The following is a 19,454-nucleotide window of genomic DNA, read 5'->3' as shown; positions in this document are numbered from 1 at the left end:
CTCTTTCTTTCCAGCATGAATATTTCCCTTAATGCTTCATGCGAAGACACTGTGTCTCTTAGTTTTCTTTCCTTATTCATTGTGTTCTTCAAGAAAAACTCAGTTGTGAGTACTGACTGGGGCTGGTTTGGCTAGAAAGTGACCTTTGTGCAGGTCGGATCAGGTCTGGTCCCCCCACCCACCCCCCGCACAATTACCTGATGTGCATGTCTTCTGTGGAGCCTGGCTCAGCCTGACTCTACTGAACGCACTGAGATGACTCAGCCTGTGACATCCAGTGACATAGTTGAACTCAGGGCCTCTCTATGTCTGTGTTCTTGTGAGGAAAGACGCACCTGCTGTTGTGTCGACTACAGTCTACCTGTGCTAGTAGCTTCACGGCAAGGATCTCGTGTTACCCTTCCTACACTGACAAAATGAGACTGAAAATGGAAGCCTCAGTAAATCACCTGCCACGGAAAAGCGCAGATCCTGGTGGAATGTCGGGAATCACTTAGTGCTACTACAAGGAGTGTGCATGCTCTTTCCTTCAGAACAGTGTCATCGGAGTGGACTGAGGGAGCAGCATCTCGACAGTCCTGGTCATACAATCCCAACTCACATAGCAGCTACTTGGAATGAACTCAGTATAAAATAGGGGACCCTCACCCACAGCCTGAGAGTATGTTTGACAGCAGGAGCATGCCTGTGTGATGGATATGTTTTTTCTATTAGCTGTGGCCTTTAGGAAGTGAGCTAGTTGGTTGTGGTTTAACTGTCCTTATTTGATCTTACAACACCCAAAGCCAATGCTTGCAGAGCCCCAACCAGCAGGGACCGGTTTGACTTCAAGCATTTTCCACGAATCAACCACATTTGAGAGAGCACATAGATAAAACAAGCCTGAGAAAATAGAACACCATCACCACACCAGGGCCCTCCTGCCACCCACAATATCTCCAGCACCACCACCCTCCCACTCTCTGCACTTCCCAGTCCAGGGCAGCTCAGGGCCAGTTGGGGAAGGGAGTTGGAAGCCACAGGAGACATTGCCTAGGAGCCCCAGCAGTGACATCAGCCCACAGAGCTGTAGGTCATTTGTTAGTTTCCCCTCTGTGTCTCTGTGCTTTCCACATGTGAAACAGGTTCAGATCTCTAAGTAGAAGCCAGGCATTTGTCCTAAATAAGTCTGATCACATTCTTGAGAATCAATGAATAGAACAAAATTAAATTTCCACTTTCTTGTATCTGATGGGTCTTAACGTTGTTTCCACATGGGAACCTCTACTTGGTTTCCAACAGAACCTGTTTCACAGAAAATAAAGCTGATTTTAAGTAAAAAAAAAAAACAAAAAACTTCCCAATTTTATTTTATTTTGAGATTTTATTTATTTATTTATTTGACAGAGAGAAGGGTCACAAGCAGGCAGACAGAGACAGAGGGGGAAGCAGGCTCCCCGCTGAGCAGAGAGCCCGATGGCTCAATCCCAGGACCCTGAGATCATGACCTGAGCCAAAGGCAGAGGCTCAACCCATTGAGCCACCCAGGTGCCCCTCCTTCCGAATTTTAAATGAGGTCTTGTTTTATTCTAATATATAAAAACTTCTACTTTAAAAGGATTCATTAGAAAAGAAGGAAAACAACCACTTATTTGTTCATCTACTGACCATACATTGAACATTTTGTTTTATACTCATGTTTGAAGAGACACACACACATACAAATGAGTGTCATACTTGTTAGTATTATTACTCAATAGAAATTGTGGTCAAGGGACTGAATGAATATTGCACACACAATATAAAAAACTCAAAAAATGAAAAGATGGTTATCTTCATCAGAGACAAATTCAAAACATGGTGGAATACTGTTTTTCATGTGTCAGATTAGCAAAATCCTGATGTTTGGCAGCAGTGTCCTGACATTCGTCTACATTGTGGTAGAAATGCATGATGGTGCATCTCTATCAGGTAAGCTGACAGTACCTAGTAAAATGACCAGTCCACATGTCCATAGTGACATAAAGCATATATTGACATAAGGCAATATTATAATTTCAGCATATTTTATAATAGTAAAAGATTGGAAATAATCCATTGGTCTATCACAAGGAACTGACCTTATAATGTCTCTTAGAAAGTTTAGAGTCACCTGTAAAATACTTTGGAGCTAAGTGTCCCTGTATACTGACATATAAAGAGCTCAAGGATACATAAATGAGAAGTGCAGAATATTGTATGTTGTACACTCCCTTTGTGTTAGAAGGAAGAAAATTAGTTCGTGTGGATTTGTTTTTTATATGTACATTCATATTGCATAAATAAAAAATTGGAGGGTTGCACAAGAAACTAAAGTGTGACCTGTAAGTGCTGGGGAGGTTGATACAGTGGTTGAAGGAAGATTTCCTGTTTCATTTTTAGAGTGTTTTGATTTTGGAACCATGTGAAGTTGTACTCTTAAGAATTTTAGAAGGGGGGCGCCTGGGTGGCTCAGTGGGTTAAAGCCTCTGCCTTGGGCTCAGGTCATGATCCCAGGGTCCTGGGGTCGAGCCCCACATCAGGCTCTCTGCTCAGCGGGGAGCCTGCTTCCTCCTCTCTCTCTGCCTATCTGCCTACTTATGATCTCTGTCTGTCAAATAAATCAATAAAATCTTAAAAAAAAAGAATTTTAGAAAGGTCCTGGCATGCATAGTTCTTCAGCAACACTTTCTGATTAATTTTACATTTCTTTGACAACCTATATTTTTTGTAGATGCATACTACTCCATCATATAATATCGTTTAATTATTTTTTAGTTTCTTACTGGGCATTTGAGTAAATTTGGGACCTTTGTGAATGGTACTGTGGTATCACACATAAATCTTAATGCATACCTTTTGTATGTGCGGGGGGGTGGGTGGGTGTGTTAGCTATTATTTCTAAAGTAGAGCTGCCAACAGTAGATGCTAATGCTGCTTAGGACTCCCATGTATCCCCAAAATTAACTCTTCTCATCCACACAACCCCAGGAGACCAGGACACATTGTAACTCCATTTGACAGATGAGAAAATAATGGCACAGAGATTCAAATAGCTGTAGACCAAAGATTTCAATCCAGGCACTTGGGGTTCAGAGTCCGAGCACTTGACCCCTCCCCCACCCTACCTTTCCAGTGTTAGTACCGCTGTCTTGGGATTCTTGTGAGATCAGGAATGTGGTGCCCGTGACACACTGGGACAGGTCTGAGCACACCCACCAGTCATGAGACAGGTTATACTGTCACCACTGGAGCGTCTTTAACCAAATGAGTGAATCTGCTGACCTTTGAAGGAGAAATACCAGGGCACCTTCACTGGCTGTGGCTCTCTTGCAGCTGGTGCCCCCAAAGAAGGCATCATAAGGACTACCTCAGAGAAAAAATTAGAAATGTGGAATTGACCGTTATTACAATCACTGCTGAATTGGAAGGCTCAGTTGTCATGCTGTCCCTCACCTTGGACTCTCAGGTTGCACCAAGTGAAAGTGCACAGAGGCCAAAGTAGACATTTAATTGTTTTTATTGTGCCTATTTTGTAAAACAGTACAAAATTCAGGTAGCAAAGATTGCAGCTTATGTGTAGAATAAAAGGCTTCTTTTATTCTTTTATTCTTTGGATGTGCAGAATAAAAGTCTTCCTGGCAATTATCTGGTTAAAGAGCCCCAGGGGACAGAAGCTGCATGCTGGCTGTACTCAGGCACGGGGACTGGGTGGCTGAGGAGCTGGTGGACATTAAGGAGAGAGTGGTGTTGAAGACACTGTGGATGCCCCATAGCCCCGCCTCTGCATCATGGCAGTTGTTCTTGCTGCAGACTGAAAATTTCTGTTTGCCCAGTGATTTGTAAACCCGTTCTGCAGAAATGACACAATTGAAAAATGCATGTATGAACTGAAATAACGCAAACCAAGAAAGAAAGATTTTTAACAACAATAGCCAATGGAGAAAAGTGGATCCTTGGTGCCACCATGTGCTAGGAACTCTTCCCATTGCCACGGAGTGCTGGTCTCCCAAACAGATAGATGGTGATGATGGTGGAGTAGATCAGGCTCTTGAAGTAGAGGAGGAGGTAGGTGTAGCAGGCAGAGGTGGTCTTGAGCTGTTGCTGCAGGGTGGCTAAAAGAGGTCATTTATTAGTTTCACTTTTTTTTTTTTTTGAAAGACCAGGTCTTATTAATGGGGGGGGGGGGGGGTCACATTATACATTTCTGAATATCTAGGTTGAAGGGACACCCCCACCACAAAACAACCAGAGAGTAAACATCTATCCACCATTGCCACCAAGACAACTCAGAATCCAGCTTGTACATGAAGTCAAACAACAACCTCTGGGAAATTCACTTAGAACATTCTCAAGTATTAAAAAGTAAGATTAGGTCTTAGATGGATGAGTCAACCTGAAAAAAGCACTGGTGGTAGGCAGCTTTTATCATTTCTTCACTCCTACCATGTCTGTAAATAATAATAATAACACTTATGCTTTAACCACTAACTAAATGACAGATATTTAATTTTAGAGGTTTGTGTGCAAAGCTCTAATCTTATTTAAGTTCTCCATATCTATGAGATTATTTTCATTTAAATTTCACAAATAAATTGAGAACAGAGAACTAATTTGCCTGATGTCAAACAGTAAGTACCAAAAGCCAGATTTTATCCCAGCAACATAATATTCAAGAACACATTTACCTACTCTGTAATTCTGAACTTCCACATTCAATAAACAACCCTGACAACAAAGAGTTAAGCATGAATTGCTGATTTATTTTTATTTTTATTTATTTTTTAAAAGATTTTATTTATTTATTTGACAGACAAACCACAAGCAGACAGGCAGCCAGAGAGAGGGGGGAAAGCAGACTCCCTGCTGAGCAGAGAGCCCGATGCGGGGCTCCATCCCAGGACCCTGGGATCATGACCTGAGCAGAAAGGAGAGGCTTTAACCCACTGAGCCACCCAGGCACCCCTGAATTGCTGATTTAGAATCATCTCAGCCATTACATATTGTGCATCAATGAGATTCCTATCAAGGGTACAATCAATGGAAATTTGATTGTGTTCATAGTAGGTTCATGGTTGATTGTGTTCATAGAGGGTAGATCAGTAGGGCTAGAGTCAATGGTCCTAGTCACATTCTTTGTACATATGCAAGGAGAAAGGGCTAGAAACCAGTACTTACAATGTATCATCTAAATGAAATACCCTATGCTAGACATTCCACCTATTTGACATCATATCTTCAGTAACAGAGTGAAGTGTTACTCATGTTATTCCTCGTTGGCTCAGAAAATGTTAACTACTGTACCCATATTCGTGCAACTAATATTTAAAAGGCTGTTGTTAATGTCTAGTCTGTGGCACTTGAAGCCCTGCACTCACTGCTCCCCATCCCATGTGTACACCTGTCTCAGGGCCTTAGCTTTGGGATTTCTTGCTCTATGATTACATCATAGAAGAAGAATAGAAAACTGAGTGTGTGGATTGTTGATTCAGAAGGTCTGGGTTGAAGCCCCAGATCTCGCTGTGTGGCACGGTTCAAGGGACTTAATTAATTTCAGTTCCTTGCTCTCAAGTGTAAAATGGGAATAAAATCCTTCACAATGAGTGTTAAGAGAATTAAACAAAATGCACTCATGGTGCAGCATAACACCTTCTGTATGAGAACCTCTTGGTGTTCATGTTATTAATCACCAGCAAGAACAAAGATTTAAAAAAGCACTAGAAGCAACTTAATACCAGGTTTCCTTAATCAGAAACAAAGGCCCCAGAAATGAAGTCCATTGTTGAAAGAATTCAGATCACATCATTGTACCCCTAACTTATAGTCCTCTCACACCCAAATAGCATTTGCTGTGTGAAGATGACTTCACATATCACTCAGTCTCTTTTGCAAGATCCAGCTATTCTGAGGTTTCTACCTGAAGCCAGGGGAGTTCAAAAGTTAAGTTGATCAGGAAGAAAAAATGCTACAGCATAACATAAAGACAAACATAGGCAAAAACTTACCGTCTTCGGGGCACCTGGGTGGCTCAGTGGGTTAAAGCCTCTGCCTTCAGCTCAGGTCATGATCCCAGGGTCCTGGGATCGAGAGCCCCGCATTGGGCTTTCTGCTCAGCAGGGAGCCTGCTTTCCCTCCCCACTCTCTGCCTGCCTCTCTGCCTACTTGTGATCTCTGTCTATCAAATAAATAAATAAAATATTAAAAAAAAACAACTTACCATCTTCAATTTTTGTAGAATCAATAGCAGTGAGCTCTAAAATAAATGAGAGCAAGTATTATTCAAATGTTCATATCTACTATTAGACAAGTGTCTGTGTTGTGGATAGATGGATAGGTAGATGATAAATAGATAACAATTAGTAAACAGAGAGGAGAGATCCATTGCAAATATGAGCCCCACAATTCCTGAAATGTTTGGTCTGATTCTTTGTAATTCAGTAGATCAATTCATATATTGTATTTCTGCACATGAAGTTCTGCTGATCTACCCCCCATGTCCAAACTCGAGGGGCCTGTGGACCTTAACTAACATATTACCGGGCCAAGGGCAAGGAGTTATGAGTACAGCACCACTCAAGGTCGCTTTCCAGGCTAAGGGCTAATGATTCTGAATTTCTGATTCTTTGGAGATAAACACATAAAAGAAATTTCTGTATGAACAGACTCAGCTTGATCATTCATTGAGTAGCCAACTTGTCCCACCATTGTTAGCACTAATTATTTCTTGACATCACGTATTTCCTAAAAAAGTTCAAAGAATAATAAATGCAAATTATCATATAACACCGTGGCTAAAATGAGGGTACTCAGGAAAGACAAGGGAGTGAGTTTGACCTCCTAAAGTTGCAGAAAATTTGGTATCGGCCCTTTCTTGCACTTTATTTTATTACTTTTAAAATTATTATTTAAATTCCAGTTGGTTAACATATAGTGTAATATTAGTTTCAGGTGTACAATATAGTGATTCAACACTTCCATACATCACCCAGTGCTCATCACAACTAATGTCCTTTTTACTAAAATCTCCCACCCAAGAAAGAATACTTCTTTCTCAATCAAGCTTGGTTGAAAGCTTGGGCCAGATAGTTTTAGCTCTTCAAAATCACTTCATCGATTTGGGCTTCCATGTTCTATATATTTTTAGTTTCATCAAAAACAAAAAGAACAAACAAGAAAGAGCATTAGAAATTTGCTGAGGAAAGACATTAACAAAATGGCCTCACTAGCTTTTTTGCTATGAGAAGACCTTGGGAGACATTCCTTTCATAATTTAATTCCCAAGTAAAACACATCATAAATAAGAACTTCTCCCTTTGTTATAATCATCACCATGGAATGTTACTATAGTATATTTTTACATTGATCAGTATAAAAATCAATACCTAAAGGACTTCAGTCCAGTGGTTACATTAAACTTATGCTTAGCTCATTTGCCTCCTCTCTGTTTCTTAGTTGTAGAAATAAAAAGAATTCAGACTGTTTTCAGTATCACTTTAGTTATTTTAGGGAAGAATATACATAAATACAATAAATATATGAATAAATGTATACATGTTACGTCTTCAAAAACAAGCATTTTCACTGACATTATTGCACTTCTTCTTCACCACAAGGGAAGATAACTGTTCCACCCCAATTTGATTGTTAGAAAAACTAAAGATCCAAGAAGATAAAGAATCACCTCAGCAATTCAGAGAGGTATACCGCACATGTCTTTGCACATCTTGTTAGTGTTTGTTCCCTGCTGCTTCCCAAGGGCTTGTAAACCGCAGCGAAAAGTACAAACTGGTTCCTTCTTATGGGCCCTCTGGGTCTTGGTCTGTGATGTTAATGCTAGCACTTCACTGAGTCTAGTGGGTTACTGGATCACCGCAGGGCCAGGGCGCATTCAGCCGTCTGCCCACACTGTCTAAATATATCCAGTATCCGCACCAATGAGTTTCATTTGGGACACCATGCCTGAATCACAAGTGACCCAGAGTGATTAGGAAAAGCATGTTCTCTCTACTGTAGTGATCCTCCTTGGGACAGTAGTTCATCCTGCATCCCTCCCTGGCCTGGGACACACCAGGACTGCAAGAATGTTTGCGGAGCAGCTTTACCAAAGGTAAAAAATACATTCATTGGGTTGAATGAAGAATGTATGTACACGTTAGCCTCATTCAATCTTTACTTACCAAATTTTACCTTACGGTGGTATATAAAATTCAAATCTAAAAAACCCAAGACCATACTAAAACTTCAGCACCCAGATTATTCTGTTTTTTGTTTGTTTGTTTGTTTGTTTTGTTTTGTTTTTTGTTGAGTTGGGATCTGGTTCTATCAAATGAATAGCATCTTGTCACCAACTCATTGTTGATGGGTCATACTTTGAGTAGACCAGGTTGAAGTGAGAGGGACTTTGACTTCTGAGTAGAACATTATTGAAAGATGTATAATTGTTTTTATTTCCTGACTAAGTATGATCGTCAAAAGTGGACTTTTTTTTTAAACATATATTGTGTGCAAATTTGCTATATGCATTCATGTGTATTGTTTCATTTAATCTCTGCAATGACCCTAAAAAAAAAATCATTGTGCCCTTCATATTTTGGATGATAAACTGAGGCGAGAAAGAATAAGTGAATTTTTCTTTTTCTTTTTTCTTTTTTAATATTTCAAAGCCCATATTATTTCATATCACTGGGGAAATAGCAGGACATTTATGTTACCTTTAAAGGTAACAATATTTAGAAAGATTTCTAATTTGTTTCTTTTCATTAATATTTAACAGAAAAGGTGTGGTATTTCCTTTGGAAAAAAATAGGTAATGGAAGGTTATATTTCCATATATGCACATACCTTTTTTCATTGAACGAAAAACAATCTCTTCATCAATCCCTCCTTTATTACTCTCGTGTGCGATGATACATTTTTGTTCTTTAGCCAATGACTCTCTAGCCACGGTCAGCCAGCTGAATTTCATGTATGTGTCCTTAATCTTCATGGTGTCTCCCTGCTGGGATTTCAGAATTGTTTTGCCATCCTTTTCTTTCCAATGTATCTTGATAACTTCGGGGAAAAAATTCTCAAGAAGACAAATATATGTACCGGACATGTGGAATTTTATTTCAGCAAGTGAAGGGAAAAAAATTATGGGCTTGGGGAATATGTCTGCATCAAGGCTTTTGTCTGTAGGGGAAAATAGAATAGCAATTAAAAACATTATTAGAGAAATACAAACATCGTGTGGTTTGGAACTCCTAGCACAGAGTGAAATGAGGGGGGGATTTGCTCTAGAATTAGTGCTTATCATGGTCTTTCATCCACAGTGGGTTATGAGGTATTGATTGTTCTTATTTTCAGTGGGAAAACAGATTCAAGAAGTCATATAACTTGCCCAAAGTCACAGCTAGTAAGCATTAGAGTCTGGATTAAAATGTGAGATTTTTTGAAACAGTACATGCTCACTTTTTGAATGGGTTCTACTAACATGTATTTGGCCATCTATCAAGTTGACATTTAACTCTTCAAATATGGATCCCATGCCCACTTTGAAGTAGTGGAGATCTCCTTCTTAATTCCTGATTTTATAAAATATCTCAATCTCACATCTGAACGACTCCAGGGTTTTAAGTAAGACAATGTTTAAAACTGTACTTCCCAATTATTTTTAATGCCTTGAATTTAGAAGCAAAGGGGCAGTATTTCAAAACTGCTATTGGAAAGCTTATTATTTTCAGGAATGCTTTTATATTAACCTTATCAAGTAACACACTTTTCAGAATTTTGTTTTGTTTTGGAAAATGTTCATTGAAAACACATTTTACATTGGAATTTCATTTGTATTTTAGGTATAACTAAGAAGACACCCTAAGAAGACACACTGAAGAATTTGGACTCTCAGCATCTCCCCTCAAAGTTGAATCTGCTCTAGAACACTGCTAAACATTTTTAGAATGCCATAATATTCTGTAATTTCACCTGCTGAATAAAACAGATATATAACTAGTAGTATAAAAGTTATGATTCCAGACTTTCTTGAAATAATGTCAAAATATTTAACAAAACATCATAGTTTTAAAGGATGTGTCACCTGAATGTTGGTATGTTACTTGATTATACATTTACTATTAATTTAATGATTGAAATTACAAATGTTAGAAACATTTTAAAATTGATTTCCAAATGAAATTCAAGTACTTTTCTGATATTCTCTTTGGGCTAGTTTGGAGTTAGTTTAATAATTCAATTTCTTAAGGAGAGAGGAGTTGGATTTCTCATTTAAGAAGAGAAGGAAAAAGTTCTTTTTGGGGGGGTTCTTAATATTGTTTTTTTTTTTTTTTTCAAAAAAAATTCATGAGAATTTCTACCTTTGTAGCAAAGCTCCTGATTTCCATATTAATTCAGTAAGCAAACAATGAGTTCTTATTCATGGTATAAGTAGAATTAGATGATAACGTACTTAAGTTTATACATCTTGCTTGCAGTGCAAATAGTATTTTATTGATTATAATAGTAAGACACTGTATATTGCTCCAACCATACACTTTGTTTTTAATTTAAAAAGCATGTTAAAAATTAATTTTTCAACTGCACATGATAGTTATGTAATTTTAACCTCCACTCAAATATTAAGGAATCTAATTTTCATCTTAGAAACTTTGTATTTTTTTAAATAAGAATACTTCTGATTCATTATAGTAAAGAAATTGAAAATCAAGTGATGAAACTTGAAAAGTTTCTGGATAGTAACACACTGTTTTTTATCTTCTGTCCCTTTTCTTCATTTAGATTCTTGGTGTTTTATTCTTTGGATAAAATGTGTCTTGAACTTCCACAATTTTCTCAGTAGAATAGTTAACTGAGCATTATTTAATTCGATTGCTAGAATACACATTCATTATGCAGTCAGTTGGAAAAAAAGAGACCAGAACCTTGTTTTTCAGTTTAGGAATTCATATGTGCCTATCATCACAACCACTAAGAAAAGCAAAATATATACTTTCTTTCATTTTTTTCAATGTTTTACCGCCTTTGTGAAAATTCTTGAAAACTTTTATTTGTGCAGACCCAGTATGCTAGAAACTTCCCTGTGAGATGTTCTCCCTCATTCAGGCAAAATTTCATCTCTGAGGCTAGCGAAGAATGAACAAATTTAGTAGATTGAATTTAGGGGGGAAAAAACTTAGCTTATACATTCTTGAATATGTTTACATAGTTAAGTATTTTGATACTTGATATTAGTCATCCTCTGACAAATGAAAGTTTAGCAATTTTTTGTTCTTTTCCATTGGTTATTTTTGAAATCAAATAAATAAGATGTATAAGCCTCTTTACAAAACTTTCAACACAAAAATCCCAAATTACCCTAAGATCTTAGAAACCCTCAGTTGTTGCAGCTAGTTAGCTCCTTGCTAATATCCTCCATGCTAGGTCAAGCAGCAATTACCCCCAAGGACTGGGATGGAATTTCCTACCTCTCCAAGGATCCTGCTGCTATTTGTGACCAAACTGGGACCAAAGCCTAGAATTCTTTTTTTTTTTAAATTTTTTAATTTTAGGTTTTATTTATTTTATAATCTTATTTATTTTCTTTATTTTTTATTTCTTTTCAGCGTAACAGTATTCATATTTTTTGCACCACACCCAGTGCATTCTGAGCCAGCACCAGCACCTAGTATGTGGCGCCTGCATTGCCAGCCTCCCCTCCCTACCTTATACTGAAGAATGTAAAGAAATTTACCTGTAACCCTGAGCTTTGTGCCAGGACCAAACACTTTGATTCTGCTCCAGCCATACTAATCTCACCTGAAAAACTTTTACATCAATCTCTCTGTGCCTCTTTTAAAATTGTGCCCACATTTTTTTTTCAGTATTTACATAAATTTATAAAAATGGACCTTGTTAACATAAAACAAAGATAAAGCTCAAGCAAAATCACATTAGATATGAATGCAGTTGAGAATGGAAGAACTGACCCCTCTCTGCCTGGACAGCTTGGTTCTGTCTTTTCCAGCTCATTCACATGAGTTGGGGAGTATGATTTTACTTTTCCTCACCATTTTCTTGACCCTTAGCTATCTCTTCCTTTAAAGGGTTTTCTTGTGAGATATCACTTCTTTTACTAGAAATAACTTACAGCTATTATTTATTTTGTTTTAAAAGAGGAGCAAAAAGTATTTAATAAATGAATGTCCAATGTTTTTGCAGATTTTTTTTTCTTTCTCCATATTGAGGGGTATTTTGTTTGACTGTAAAGTAAGCTCTTTCCAGAATGCAATCCCCACTAATTAGAGACGAGATGAGTTGTTACAGAGTCCTGTAACATATTTATTCTTGAAAGACTGCCTCTCTGAACTCGAAATTGCCCCCTAATAAATTCCAGGGTATTGGTTTACAATTCAGAACTGCTCATGAGGATAATTGATGTTCTATTGTCATTTACCGTAAGAGTTGGTTTTTTTTTTTTTTTTGCACTGCTGTTAAAAATGAGATCAAATGTGATCACATACATTTTGCAGGTTATTAAAGAAAGGAACACTATTCATTAAGAAAGGAACACTATTAATACCAGAGGCACTTAATCAAAGCATTTCTCATTTAAGTGACCAATTAGAAGAAAACCATTTTGGATCCCAGCGGCCAGGGATAGAGCCTTGCATCAGGCTCCCTGCTCATTGGAGAACCTGCTTCTTTTCTCTCTCTCCGTCTGCAGCTCCCCCTGCTTGTGTGCTCACTCTTTCTCTCTCTATTTGTCAAATAAACAAATAAAATTTTTTAAAAAGAAGAAAAACATTTTGAACCAATAAGTCACACCAATGGTTTGCAGGCACAGTCTTAAAAATAATTTTAATTTCAAGCCTGAGTCTATTTTTGGGTGTGTATGTATATTCTAAAAGTAGAATTTTAATCTGCTCATACACAGGGAAGTAAATAAACCATTTGCAAAGTAGTTTTATTTCCATATATAGTAACCAGTAGCTGCAAAATTGCTGTCCAGATGCTGAGGTGATATTACATTGTTTTTTTCTAAAAAACATCTCTTAGTTTACCATTTACAGGGTCAAAACAGAACAGAGTTACTTACCTGGGGGAGTTACTATGAGCTTAGTCCCTTGTGCAAATATCTTGATCCAGCCTGAGTTATCACACCAGTTAGAGGTTCTATAAAAAACCAGCCTTCTCTTGAGCTTCATGTCTGGACCAGCAGGTAGAAACCTTGTACTGGCAATTTGATTTTCTGCATTCCCCTGAAAGTCTTTGAATATAAGCTTCATAGCATCTGATATCTTATAAGTTTTCCTCAAATTAACTGACAACAATATCTGTTTTGCAAGGAGGCAGTAATCACAGAAACAATAGAAAACAAATAAAAAGAGCAAAAGAAAAAAAAACAGAGAGAGAGGGAGTAACTGGTCAACCAACTACTTACCTAAATTACCGGGAAAAGTATTCGGTCAATTAAGAGGTTTTGATTTCCAGGTATTCAATTGTGTGAAACTGCTTAGAGATGCGTCAAAGGAGAAGCCCCTCTGTTCTCACAAAAAACGATCCTGCTCCGTTAGCAGTTTGGGATTGTATTTCTAAAGGAGGAAACTCTTTAGTAAGCCAAAATGCAATTATATCAACAGATATCTGCTTGAGAATTGTTAACAATGTTCTTCATTTTGTGACCAGCTACTTTTATGACTTGGCAAAATTATTTTTTTTTTACCACATAATGCAAAATGAGAAATATAATTTGTGTAATGACATATTATTCCTGGAATGAAGGAATAAATTTGTAGAACTCTATCTTCCATGAAATAATAGATTCCTATTTAAACCAAAATTTTTGAAAACAAAACCCAGTTCTCTGATATGTTGAAAGAAAAAGCCTCTTGGAAGCTATTCTGTGATCTTCAGAAATGCACATGTAGCTCTGCCTGTGTGGTTAACTAGCTTTGGATAAGGTGTTTGTCACCCTCGGGACGCCACATCCCATTTGCTTTGTGGACATTGGGCTATGTATGTCCAAAGGGCTCTTCCTGTTCCCACAGCTTACGAACCTGTGATTAAGAGCAGGTTTGTTTGCTGTGGCTGCTCAAGTGAGAAAGGAGTTGAAGGTTAGTAATGGAGAAGGTTTTCCTGCAGGTCCCTTCTGAATTTGTGACATTGTGAGATCCCAGCGGGCACAATAGCAGGGGCTTCCTCAGACTCGAGGACATTAAAGATTATCAGGTTAAAAAACTCTGTTGTCTCTCTTACCTGTGTCCAAGCCAGAATTGGGCTGGTCTTACAGGTAATACTGGTTGAGCCATATAAGAGTCATTTCAAGGGCTCCCTTTCTTTTTATAGATACCATGCATAATAGCCTTCTCCAGGGAAACCCCAGACAGCTTGCAGCCCTACGTGCACTGTTCTTGCATGTCTTCAGTTAAAGGAAATTTAATCCTGAGAGTCTCATTTTGCTATCTACATTGTAAAGCAAAAGAGAAAATCAGAGATACTTGAACAAGTTGACAGTGGACATAAAAACATGGAAAGACAAAAATGGAATATAGTCAACCTATAAACTCAAGCCCAAGACACATGTATATCCATGGTGTTGGCACTGCCAATGACTTGTCAGAATTTTCTCCAAGATGGTCATGCATCAGAATTGGGGAGGCAGTGGCAGTCCTGTTCTTCAAAGGCAAGGAGAGGGAAGGAATGTTGGCTTTAGTACCAATGAAAGACCTCAGTATGATCTGTCTTAGTGTTACTATGTTCCTGGTATAAAGAACTATCAGAACTCAGAAGACCTCACCAAACACCCATGTTATAATAATTCTTTGTTATCTTCCCCTTGGGGACAACACTCTTGCATTGTCCTTTAGGTTTTGCTTCACACACACTATCTTTGAGCTCTTTTTCACTCTGAGTGAAAGTGTGGGGAGCTCTATGCTTATCATGAGAATTTGAAAAAAAAATCTTAATTCTATACAATAAATGAGACAATAATCCCACAACTTTATGCAGAAGTATGCACGTTTTATAGATCAGTAGTTTGTAGAAAGTTCTCAAAGTTTGGTGAATATTAAAAATTACAGGAGTTGGGGTGCCTGGGTGGATTAAAGCCTCTGCCTTTGGCTCAAGTCATGATCCTAGGGTTCTGGGATCAAGCCCTACATCCGGCTCTTTGTTCAGCAGGGAGCCTGCTTCCCCCCTGCCTCCGCCTACTTGTGATCTCTGTCTGTCAAATAAATAAAATCTTAAAACGTTACTGTAGTTATTGCTTTAGAGGTTATTACATTTCTACACTCTAGTGTGAATGAAGAAAAATCTTGGAGTAAAAATGTCCTTTGATTTACTATCTTTGACTCTTCTATTCACAAATCTTAGCTTTTCAAAATAAAGCAAACTTTACTGTTTGGAGGACAGAAAGTGGGACTTTCAAAGAGTCCCCTGAGTTTCTGTGTTAACTGAGATGGCTCAGTGAAGCAGGTCAATTGTAATGGAAAGGACACTGTGATGTGTTGATCCTGTGCTAGAACTATCCTGTATACAACTTTCTTCTGTCCCCAGCAACCCTAGGAGAAAGATTGTGTAACTTTCCTGGATTGTGTCAGTTAAGTGGCTGAGTAGGAATTTGGAATTCAGATTTCTCTCTGTCTTTCCTTCCTTTTTCCTTTCTTCTTCCTCCCTCCCTCCCTCCCTCCCTGCTTTTCTCCCTCCCTCTCTCTCCCTTGCTTTTTCTCTCCTTCCCTCCCTCCACTCCCTTCCTCCCTTCTTTCCTCCCTCACTCCCTTCCTTCTTCCCTCCCTCCCTCCTTCTGTCTCTCCCTCCTTACTACACCCTCCCTCCCTCACCTTTCCTTCCTTCCTTCCACCCTCCCTCCCTCTGTCCCTCCCTCCCTACTATGCCCTCCCTCCCTCAACCTACCTCCCTCTTTCCTTCCTTCCTTCCTGACACTCTCTCCCCTTTTATCATTCTTCCTTTACTTTACTCTTTCTTTCTTTCCTTTCTTTCTTTCTTTCTTTCTTTCTTTCTTTCTTTCTTTCTCTCTTTCTTTCTTCTCTCTTTTCTTTCCTTCCTTCCTTCCTTAGCACACCATTTTGCACATTAAGGTTGGCTTCTTTCCCAAGAATCTTCTAATATATGCAGAAATAAAAAAAAATCAGAACTAACAAAAGCCAGGCTAGGCCCCAGAGAGGTAAATAGATGATAACTTGTCCTAACTGAAAGAAACATCATAGATTGGGTCTGAAGGTCCTAGGTCAGACCTTGCTGAGGACACAGATGCAGGAGAAAATTCCTGTATACACATTAGTCAGGTCCCTCTGGGAGGTAGAAAGGGGCATGCAAATGTTTGCAAGGGTGTGAAAGTGTGGGAGGACTTTTGTTCCATGGCCATGGAGCACTTCCATATAGTGTTTCCCAACAAACACAGTAATCCAGCCCAGTATCTGCTTCATTAACTCCATGTATCCTGAGACTCACTGGTAAATCCCTCTGTTGTTTCCTGGCTTCAAATCTTTCCTCACTAACACCTTGCTCATGGACCACATTTTCATTTGCAGGAATATACAGAATGCAGAATGGATTTAAGAGGTTGGTGTGGTTTCTGTTGGAGCTAGGGTTATAAACATTCTTCTTTAAGACACCCATTTTTAATATGGCATTCTAAAAATGGTGTGTTTCCTTGTTTCTTGATAATGGATGACATGAGTTGTGTTATTAAAATACACGCATTTGTATCTGAAAGAAAACAAAAACAACAATTAGCAAAATTTTGACATTTGTTAAAATAGTACACATTTTTCTCTTAAGGAAAAGCTTGGGATCTGAGGTTCACATTTTTTTTTTCCTGAAGAATTCAATGTCATGGTGAAATTTGCCAGCTTAGTTTGAATGATCCTATGGACTTTCTTCTGCCCACATGGGCTGACTTGATTGTGCATGCTTTCTATTAGCTTTCTTCACTGAGTAAAATCTCCCATGGGTAAAGCCACCCACAACTCCACAGGGAGGCCACCAGGATGACCTGTAGTGGGAGCAGCATCCTGTCAGCTCTTCTCAGGAGAGATGGTTGAATATTGGGCTGATCACAGAGCAAGTCTGACTGACGTAGTAAGAGGAAGTGGTGCTCTGAACACATAAGCTAAGACACAGAGACTGCAGAGAAAGGGGCCCACAGTATTTACCACAAAACATCCTGCAGAATACGGTTACTACTCCCTTTATCAGCAGATTTCTCTCTTCACTGTGTGACTGTTACCATCCAATGATATTAGTGTAAAGAGGCTATTTTCTTGTTATAGTAATACAGTCCTTTATTGATTCAAATCAGAGAGTGGGAGAGGGAGAGAGACAGATGGGAAGAGTTCTTACAGTTCTCTTCTTCTATGAATTATGATTATCTGCTCTCTCTCTCTTTCTGACTCTGTCTCTCTCTCTTCATATGTCCTTCCATTGCAGTTTGGGTAATTTCTGTCCTAATGTTAACTAATTCTTTCCTCATATCTCTTAAATCTACTGGTAAGCCTTTCAGGGCATTCTTCTTTTCTGTAACTGTGTTTTTATTTCTTACCTTTAATTTGGATGTTTCCATCTCTCTACTAAAATTATCTGTCTAATCTTGAATACTGTTTACCTTTTCTATTAGATTAGAATCTTTAAGATATTAATCATAGTTATTTTGAATGCCCTGATAGTTCAATATCTGTGTCATGTCTCACTCTGTTCTGGTGACTGCTTTGTGTCCTCAGACTGTGTTTCTTCTTGACTTGTTGTATGCCTCTACATTTTAGGTTGGAAGGTAGAGGTTCTATGGTATAGTAGATACTGAGGTAAATATATTTTGTGCTTGGAAATGAGCACACCTTTTCCTCTAGGCCTTAATGTAGGGGTTTGTGTTAACTGGTCAGAAGTTAGACTGCATTTGAAGTTTTTTTTTTAAGACTCATGAGGGGAGACCCACCATGGTTGTGGCAGTGGTCACTGGCTAGAGCTCACAGCAGTGACCATCTGAGATTTCCCATGGCATTGGGAAGTTCTCACCACACTCACTTACTGGGTACAGTGATTTTTTAAAAAATAAGTAGATTAGAGTATTTGTACCAAAGCTCACAGTTATTGGCACTTGAAAAGCATATGCAAGCTTGTCAGCTAAGAGGTGGAGGAGAGTAGCAGAAGTAGATAATAGTTCTTAGTCCATATAAATATTTGTAGTAGTACAGAAGTGATATCCATTTTGACAAGTTAGTATGAGGTAGAGATTTTGTTTTAAACGTTTTCCTCCTACAAGAAATAAAATAAGACTTTATTTTACAGTTATAGTTTTTTAACCTAAATCTCTTGAGGATTAAACCTGTGTATCTTTGGAGGTCTTAAAATTTGATGCACACATATTGTAATATTAAATACCTTATATTATTCCTGAATGGAATGTGATACTTTTCGTTCTCTTCTCAACTAAGTAGGATCTGAAGAAAAAGCTGACAAAAAGCAGGACAGTGAAACACTATGCTTAGAACAGTTTTATAACTTATTTTAGTTGAAGTAATTGTATGAAACAAAGCAGTTAAAAATGGGCCATTTCTTTAAGTAGATTTAGGGTAAAATTCTTCAAGTAGATTTAAGGTAAAATTCAAAGAATATGAGTTCAGGTATGTAGCAGATTTGTTCTGTTCACATGGATTTAAGGTTTCCTGTTATTCATGTACAATTTCTTGCCACTTTTTTCTTTTTTAAAAGATTTTATTTATTTATTTACTTATTTGACCGTGAGAGACACAGCAAGAGAGGGAACACAGGCAGGGAGAGTGCAAGAGGGAGAAGCAGACTTGCTGCTGAGCAGGGAGCTCAATGCAGGGCTCTATCCCAGGACCCTGGGATCATGACCTGAGCTGGAGGAAGATGCTTCACGACTGAGCCACCCGGGTTCCCCAATTTCTGACAATTATTTTGCATTAGTGTGAATTTGTAAAGTACGAAAAAATAACTTTCTTTCTTTGTTTTATTGAGATAAAATTAACTTACAACATTATAAAGTTTCTGGAGTACATTACAATTCAGTATTTGTATACACTACAAAGTGATCACAACCATAACTCTTGTTACCACCCAAATACTACACCGTAAGATTGAGTTCATCTTTGTCTTTTTAGCCAGCATGTGTCCCTGTGAGTTGTTTTTCACATGTGTGCTAGGATGGTAGCAGTCCTATGGGATTCAGGTACCATTAGTATTTTGGTCTACCCCTGAGCACATGGAATTAGCATGGTGAGTCACTGTCCCAGGCAGCACAGCTGGCAAGTGGCAGAGCTGGGACTCAGACCCACCCAATCTGGTACCAGGGTTCATCCTGGCCCTGCACCCAGATGTCTCACAAGTGCTGCGGAGCTTCCAAGATGAAACATGTGGTCCAATGAGCGCAATAACTCGATGGGCCACAAGATGGGGCCTTTTGTTCAGTTCCTTCAAATCATCAAGCAAATCTCTTCAACCTTTGA

The 19,454-nt window shown here is 38.4% G+C and overlaps 1 pseudogene across 1 annotated transcript; it reads right to left on the bottom strand.

The window, feature by feature from the left end:
* Positions 1-3,969: 3,969 nt before the first annotated feature.
* On the bottom strand, positions 3,970-19,116 carry LOC111155235 (annotated as a pseudogene). Its single transcript, XR_002641127.1, has 7 exons — positions 19,054-19,116; positions 16,957-16,984; positions 16,376-16,698; positions 13,067-13,128; positions 8,839-9,168; positions 6,215-6,250; positions 3,970-4,112 (listed from the first exon to the last, which is right to left on the bottom strand). The product of XR_002641127.1 is annotated as a T-cell receptor gamma chain C region C10.5-like (transcript).
* Positions 19,117-19,454: the final 338 nt, after the last annotated feature.

This window comes from Enhydra lutris, unplaced genomic scaffold (genome assembly GCF_002288905.1).
Source record: "Enhydra lutris kenyoni isolate GAN:26980312 unplaced genomic scaffold, ASM228890v2 scaffoldscaffold40, whole genome shotgun sequence".
Taxonomy (NCBI): domain Eukaryota; kingdom Metazoa; phylum Chordata; class Mammalia; order Carnivora; family Mustelidae; genus Enhydra; species Enhydra lutris.
The sequence above is the reverse complement of the archived record's forward strand: the minus strand, read 5'-3'. Positions and strand labels throughout refer to the sequence as shown.